We start from the raw sequence: 8989 nt of genomic DNA, 5'->3' as shown, positions 1-8989 counted from the left end.
CTTGGTTTTGACTCCGGTCATGACCTCACGGTTTGCGAGTTTGAGCCCTGTGTCTGGTTCTGTGCTGACAGTGCAGAACCTGCTTGGGATTCTCTCTCTCCCAGTCTCTCTCTGTTACTCCCCTGCTCTCTCTTTCTCTCTCAAAAATAAATAACTAAACTTAAAAAAAAAAAAAAAAGATCTTGATTTCAATTCCCTTGGGTACATTACCAGAAGTGGGATTGCTGGATATGGTATTTCTGTTTTTGATTTCCGGGAGAACCTCCTTGCTGTTTTCCATAGTTTCCAAGTTACATTCCTCTCAGCATTGTACAAGTTTTCCCTTTTTCCACATCCATCAATACTTGTTGTCTTTGGGTTTTTTGATAATAGCTATCTCTCTGCAAAGACGAAATATAAATGGACAACGGGTACATAAAATGGTGCTCAGCATCACTAATCATCAGGGAAATGCAGTCAAAGCTACAGTGAGATATCACCACCTTAGCTTTGGGCCAGTGACATAAAATTTCTGGAAAGTCCCCAGCCATGTCTGAGTATGGAGGGGATTCTAGGACTTGGCCATGTTGGTAGGACATGTCTTATCTAGCAGTCTTCTATTGCCCTTCCTGTTGGATTGGCCAAGTTTGTCCAAACTCCCCTCCCCAGTTGTGCCCCTCCCTGCCTTCCTTACACATGGGTCAGATCTGCACTGACTGATTTAATGGCTTCTCTCATCCAACCAGCTTCCTTCTCCTTTTCTCTTCCTTGGGCATCACTACCCCTTCTCTTGCTCTCCAAATTCTGTTTTCATGTTTGCTTCCCAGGGACACAGTTTCTTAAATCATTTCCCTTTTCTTCTTCTCTGTGATTGCTTGAAAATTTTAGTGTATCCCATCCTTGCTTGGGGGGTTGTTAGGTTCTCCGGCAGTAGAAACCCACATTTCTACTGAAATCTGCTTTTCAAAAGTCTATATTATCAAGAACTCTAAGATTCTCATATATCTAAGTGATATAGCTAGGTTCTCATTTTCTGAAGTCTTTTGTCCTTTTTTGGGTAATGGTTACAAATTTTATTTTTTAATTTTTAAAATTTTTTAAAAAATGTGTATTTATTTTTGAGAGAGACAGAGTGTGAGTGGGGGAGGGGCAGAGGGAGAGAAAGACACAGAATTCGAACCTAGCTCCAGGCTCTGAACAGTCAGCACAGAACCCGGCTTGAGACTCGAAACCATGAACCGAACCAGGAGGTCATGACCTGAGCCAAAGTCAGACGTTTAACGGACTGAGCCACCCAGGTGCCCCAATAATTACAAATTTTAATGTGACCTAATCAAATTATTCTAGAGTTGTAGCCACCTTACCTAACCCCGTGGGTTTTTTGTTGTTGTTTGTTTGTTTTTGTTTATTTGTTTTGTTTTAATAATGCTATGATAGAGCTGAGGGCCAGAATAGTTAAGTGATTCATCTCAAATTGCAAGAATGTATATATACGTATAAAATTTATTTTCTTCATAAAGTAATTGTCTCAAGAGAATGTCTTCACTTTCATGACATTTCTAATCAGAAAGTGTCAGATCTTAGCTCTCTCTACGCTGCTCATTTACTAATTTTATTAAATTACTTCCTAATGTCTTTAACTAAGATTATTTTACTCCTCTAGGGTTTGATAGATTCGTCCCCTAAATGTGATGAGTGCCTTCTCCTGGACCGCACATATTTCATATATCCCAAGGAAGGTTCTTTGTTGATAGCTAGATTAGCAAGGAACAAGACAGTCGTGGAAAGCCCATTTATATATATTTTATTTAATTAGGCCACACCAGCAAGTTAATATACAGTGCCATATCAAAAGACATAAAAGTGTTAATTAATAATGAAAAATGAATTAAGATAATCTATGGAATGTATTCTAAAAGTCTCCTTTTATTCCTTGTTCTATCCATACCGCCCCCCGCGCCCCACCTCCTCCCTCTTCATCCAAATGGCTACTGCTCTGATTGGCCATTATTCGATCAACAATTAACCCCAGGGAACAGAATCTAGAATTTCCTAAGAAGGCATTATTGGCCTGTTTTCCTGCAGACATTGTGGTGCATCTTGGGAAGAGAAACTCAAATTAGTTACCAAAAGGTAAGATAGGACCGGAGGGGTGCCTACTCAGACTTGGGTAGGAGGCAAGGAGGGTGGCAGTTTATAACAATTATACTTTACAGTCTTGAAAGGATTAAACACATACACACCCAGTTAATTTGCCCCCGGGAGGCATGCAAGTGATTTTCCTCCCCTAAGTAATACTGTCAAATGTATCCATGTTTTCATTAACTGCTGAAATAATTTTTTCTATTCATCGTAGGGTTATACTGTACTTTTTTTGTGTTAATAAGTATTTATCCTCTTACCTTATACTATTATAATCATTAACTGCAGTGTGTAAATGTACTAGTTATTACTGTCTAACTTTTGTTGAAAAAAAGCACAATAAGGGAGTGAAGGTGAAAAAAACATTACATAAAAAGCATGCAGCCAGAGTTTCCTGCCAAGTAGCAGGGCACTGAATTCATGACATTTAGTTTCTGTGCCCAACAGCTATGTCCTGCGGTTTTATTGAAAGAGAATACTGATCAGCCCAGGGAACATAATATTCTTGAGAATTGCACATCTTGGAATTGAAGAAAATGAGAAATTGGAGGGAAAATATCCATGGGTTTCTTTCTTTCTCTCCCTCTTTCCTCCCCTCCCCACCTCTCCCTCCCTTCTTGCCTTCCTGTCTGCCTTCCTTTTCCTTCTTTATTTTAGTGGGGGTGGGGGGAAACATGGGCCAAGAAGGCCAGTCAGATATTATAAGATACAGGTAAGATGTGGTAACGTCCAGTCTGCAGTATCCACTTGGAAAAATCCATGCAGGAAAAAAAAATCCAAACAAAACAAAACAAAACAACAACAACAACAACAACTCACAATTTAAGAACTAACCATAAAGAAAAGTGAAATTAAATGCTGGTAAGTGATACTAAAAGAAAAGAAAACAAAACCAAACCCCAAAACCCCACAAAACCCAAAAAACATTAAGGGGAACAAATGCATGTATACATGGCTCAGTTACTTAAAAAAAAGTCTCTTAGCTGTCAAAGCACTTCAGGGATGTTGTGGATAAGCAGTATCTCGAAGATGACTTTTTTTTTGTACACAATATTTTAAATGAAACAAAATCTGGGAAAAATGTAGCAAGTACAGCCTTTTCACTATGCAGTATGTTAATGTGTCAGATTGGTGGTGCGGCGGAACAGCTTGAGGGAATGGCAGTATTTTAATAATATTATATGTTAACCTGGCCTTTATAAATAATCTCTGTTTACCTGCAAGATGCTATTAGCCTAAGCACATGACTTATAACTTTATAGATATTCATCGCTCGCCCCTTGTTTCCTAATTGTATTAAAAAAGTAGTACGTGAGTCTTTCCCAAGAAGAGGAACGAGATTAGATTTAAGGGAGGAGAATATTGATTGAATGAACGACTATTGAAGATAAAATATTTGCAAAAGTTAAGGCAACAATACTGGAGCATCTTGGAAATAAATATATGTAAGTCCTGTTTCTTTCTCCTTGATTGTTCTAAAAGCCATTTCACACGTTACTAAAGAAGGGCCATTGGCCCTGATGAAGAGTCTGCAGTATGGAAGGGTTGTCTGGGGAGCCTGGGTGGCTCAGTCGGTTAAGTGACTCAGGGCATGATCTCACAGTTTGTGAGTTCGAGCCCCACATCGGGCTCTCTGTTGTCAGCACAGAGCCCGCTTCAGATCCTCTGTCTCCCTCTCTCTCTGCCCCTCCCCTGCTCTCTCTCTCTCTCTCTCTCTCTAAAATAAAGAAGGGTTGTCTATGTCTATGTGCAGCTCTGTGCTGCCCTTATTTATGCTTCTTGTATAGTGTATATTCAAAATCCAACATGTCTTTACTCCATTTCGGTGTTTTTCTTTCTTCCTTCAAGTAATTCCTGCCTATATATAAACAATCTATGTTGATCAATTAAAATGCCTTAATCCAGATGGAAGGCAACTATACTAGCCACTACACCACACCTCCTAAAAGCATTTCGTCTAAAACTGATGTAGGTCTTGTCCACTCCAATGAATTATGCATAACTGGAGGGCGATTTCTTGGCATGGGAAAAAATGTGACATGTGAGATTAAAATTAAATATTGAGTAGGCTTTCTCCTAGAGACACGAATTAAAGAAAGGTGCTTCTTTTCCACCAGTAAAGTATACAGGCCTTCATTTGTGCGTGTCGCGCAAAGGAATGGGACGGTCCAGACACAGTGCAGAATGCTGAATACGTGCGGGCTTGGCCCTCCACAGCTGGTTGCAGAAGGAGATCTCAGCCGGTCTTAGCAATCGCTTGGAGCTCAGGATCTTTTGGTGGGCTTTGCTATTTTCCCCACATGCCCCTTTTGGCCTTTGGCTGAGTGGGGCCTGGGTTTAACTCACAGGCTGTCATTAGGGGCAGTTATAAAGCAAATTACAGCAATAATGACATCACCCACGAAACTGAGAGCCACTCTGATGGGGCCCGGGAGGGAACAAGACAGTGCAATGGCCAAATGGGCATACTGACCTTCTCAGAAAATAACCAACCCCAAATTTCACATTCATTTGTTTGTTTATTTCCTTGTTCCTTCTTCCCTCTTTTTATTAACAACATTGGAAGAGGTTTAAAACATGGCCTCTACCTCTTTGAAGCAAAGTCAACCAAGCACCCGAAAAAGAGGTGATTTAGGTAATGTCTGTTGCACACACTTGACTTTTCCAAATGGAACCAGTCTTTTCAGTCTCCTGGGTTGGAGTCTCTTAGGTCTTTCTCATGACACTGTAGCTGACCTTAAGTCCTGAGACTTGGCGAGGGGAAGAGTAGGTCATTTCTGTGGCAGGATGGGCATGTAACAAGGCACTCATTTGTCAGCAAACTAGAGGGCCCTCTGCACACATAGGACTTCTCTCTCTAATGGCGTTTCAGTGCCCCCTGAGGGCTTCATATGAAATCATTCATGTGACTCAAAGGGTCTCTGAAGTAAAGATTAACTGCCAGTCATCAGGAAACCCAAAGTCATTTAAAGTAAGAGGTGCCACAAGCCAAAAGATAGAAGCCATACACACATACAATATTAATAAAGCAATTACAGTAAGTGCTATAACATCCTGCTTTGCAAATCTCTTGCCACTTCAAGAAACATCTGTCTCCGCCACTAGAAATTACTGTTAAAAAAACTAAACCAAACAAAACAAGCTGTGCTTTGTGTTTTGGCTTTTCATTCAGTATCCCGATCAGCCAGTCTGCTACCAAAGCTTCCGTACCAATTTCATAGTCTATTCCCTGGGTTGGTTTTCCAACCAATGTAGCCAATTGTGCTTATAGTGAGCAGAGGGGCAATTAGCTGATCCATTGCACTGTGCAAAATGCCTGAATCCAATCACACATCACATCTCGGGAGGGTGAGGAGGAAATTCAAGTGACCAGATGAATCCTTATGTAACAGAAACTGGCTTGAGTCTGAGCCTCCCCAGATCCTAAAAGTTGTGAGTGCCCTATTTTTTAAAGAACAGATTCTCATGCTTAATTACAACGCACATGCTGGTTACTTGGTTACTGGTCAATAAAATCCAGATCTGGCTGGGAGAGGGAGGAGCCACAGAGATCGATGAACGTGTTTTCGAAAACCTGCAGCCTGGGCTGTACCCCTATTTGAACAGAAAAAGCACAAATTTTCTGAACGTTCCATTTTCTTCATTGTAAAATAAGGAGATGAATTCCTCCCCAGCTGTCTCAAAGGGGATCAAACTGAATATGTTCCTGGAGATCCTGTGTATACGGTGGAGGACGGTAGCAGTATAAGTATACTTAAGTATATGTATAAGTATACATAAGTATATGCCCCACGTATAAGCTACGGAACATTTCCTCCTGGAATAGCACCCGGTTTCTTAGAGGATAATTGAGAAGAAAGGAAAACATGTCCATAGTTATTACTGAATGCAAATAGGTCTTGTATTAAGAGAGAAGCAACAACAGAATAATGTGATTTAGAGACGAGAGAGCGAAGGTTTGCTCCAACGTGAAGAAAGAGTGAGGTGACCATCGTTTCTTAAATGGAAGATTGTAACTAAGACAAAAGTTTAGGGGTTGTAGATGTGAGTGAGTAATTGGGTTTAAGGACCATTCGCTCAAATATTTAACTTGATTTTCGGGTCCTTGAGCTTTCCTGTGCTGACAAATGAACATTTCTGGTAATTGTATATCTTCCAAAAGGACCAACTAGTAGCGATATGAAATGAAGGCTTTGTGTGTAGCACGGTCCATCATGGTCTTACCTTCTCTCTCCACTTATTTGAAGATTGAATCCATGATACCTAAATGGCATTGCACTTTGACACCGAGTGGAACATGGCGTGTGAAGCAGGAAATAGAAAGAGATGGAGATGGCCAGTCAACTAGAGGTCATATGGAGGAGCGCCTTGAAGCCCACGTTGTAACTCAGACATTACCCTGTAGGGGATTTAGAGCAGGGTTGCAGCAGGGATGTGACAGAAGCAGATGTGTGATTTGGGAACATTTTATTTTATTTGGAAGATGTATATCAGATGATTACGAAGGGAGTGAATCTAAAGAAGAAATATGATTGAGGAAGTTGTTGAATAACCAGTGAGGTGATAAAGACCTGGACAGAGCAGTGGTCAGTGCCAGCTTCGGGAATGTGTGACCCGTGCAGTCCCAGAGGGCTCCCTGCTTAGAAAGGCCCACACTCGGTTTCTCAACTCTTGAAACTCTTCATAATTTTAGAAGAAGGGACCCCTTGTTTTTATGTTGCACTTAACCCTGCAAATTATTTACCTGGTCTTGGTAGAGGTGGTAAGAGAGACACCAGGATAAATGAAGATGAGAGTTCTGCTCCTCTTTGCTCTGTTTGCATGATTTTCTTGGTGTCCTCAGGCTAACCCCTGCCTGATCGGAATGTGGTCTGGGTGTTGCGGCAAAAGGACTAGAGGAGATTTAAGAATGTTATTACAGCAACATAAAAGGAAAGAATTAATGTGCAGCCTCTATCCTTCGATAAGGAAGCTTTGCATTCTCATCCAGGTAAGGGATATAGTCAGGATTTATTGAGAGTGGAAAGAACTAGCTATGTTCTTTTATCTTTCTTTGATTAAAACATAAAATCGTATTCTATGCCCCAAGTAGAGGGAATGCCATGTAAAGAATATGGGATGCTGAAAGTCAATTCCTTTTTGCCTGAGGGGTTGTGACAGCAAGATATCAGAGAGGGACCTGAAGGGGAGAGTACCTCTTGGCATTGAAGTTCCCAAGGCGGGCAAGCGGTCACATGCCCCAAGACCGACACAGAAGCAGTAATGACCGTTTCAGCATCTGAGTGGCTGCCAATGTTTGCAGAGGACTGGTGCTCACTCTTTTCCCACACCCCACGTCAAACAAAACTAAGCTTTGCTGCAATAGATGACCTTGGAGCAGAAAAGCGAAAGTCCCAATACTGATTGCGACTGGATTTCCTGACAGCCTATTGGGACATGTTCTTGGAATCCAATTTAAATTAATTAAAGGAAATAAAATGTTCTATTTCTGTTACTTAAAAATTAGGTTGCAAATTCATATATGCATATGGTTGTACATTTATATATGCAAATTCACATATGCATAAACCACTGGCTCTAAGAAGATGAAATATTAGGACATAATCTTACTGCCAAACTTAAGTATATAACATTTCAGCATTATGTTTATTCTTTACCTTTAAAGTTGAACTCCTATTATTAGGAGTTGTACAACCACAACATATGTGAACAGTTACCTATTGTTAAAATTGATACCTTTTGGATTTCCTAACTGCTATAGTATGGGGTTTAGCATTATAATGCTTTTTCATTCCTTTCTAACAATTTCTTAATTACAACTTTCCCTTTTATCCTTGCATAATTAAGAATTATTTGTTTTTATGCGATGTTAAAAGAAACAGTAACTACCAGCATGAGAGATTTATTCCCACCTCCCTGACGGGCACGCATAAACGCATTAGGAAATGCTAGGCTTGCACAATTCTTGTAGAAACCAAGAACATTATCTCTTCCTGCAAAAAACACAGACCCATCACTTTTTTGTATTAATTACTCTGTGCTTCTGGAAAACTCTGTTTAGGAGATTCTAACAGTGATGCCTCTCCAGCTTGATGTTCCCAGCTGTCCGAAGGTTTTGAATGCAGCCCATTGCATTTTTTTACAGATAGTCATAATTAGAACTAATGTAAGATTGGCCTGTGAGTGGCCGCATTTCCGACAGCTGGTCTACCATGCCGGAAGCTCGCATTGGAACCCGACGGCGGTTAGTGTTTTCTTGTTTGTAATTGCCCCATTGGCTTGTGAGCACTACTATTAATGTCTGTTGTTTTGATTTCTACTTTATTTACCTGATTCTTGAGACAAAATATATTCACACTAGAAAGAAATGCAAAAATCCTTAATGAAAAATTTTAAATGTTTCTCATAATATTTTTTGATTTTTGGCCCGAGTTATTTTATTTGTCCTGTGTACTTATGAATACTTCCAGTGAGAGTGTGGTCTAGGCCAAGGATCATTTTAAGGGCTTCCCATTCATGTAATTTCACAACTAGGAACTTTGTAACTTTCAACTTGATTTTTTTTGTTTGTTTGTTTTTTGTTTTTTTGGCAAGGAAACTGAGGCTCAGAGTGATCAACTTTTCCAATGTCCCATGGGAAATAAAGGACAGAAGTAAGACTTGAACCCGGGACTGCTAAATCTTCATTCTTAACCAGGACACAACAGTGCCTTAGTCGGAGGCATTTTGTCTTCGTACATGCATTTTGTCTTCTATTCCCCACTGATATTATAATGATATAAACAAGTCTGTTCTCATTAAACATTTTCATATATGTCATCCTTAATAACCGTGAAGCATTCATTATATGGATTTTTTATAATTCATT

This window comes from Panthera uncia, chromosome D4 (assembly GCF_023721935.1).
Source record: "Panthera uncia isolate 11264 chromosome D4, Puncia_PCG_1.0, whole genome shotgun sequence".
NCBI classification, from domain to species: Eukaryota; Metazoa; Chordata; class Mammalia; order Carnivora; family Felidae; genus Panthera; species Panthera uncia.
This window is presented reverse-complemented; position numbering follows the sequence as displayed.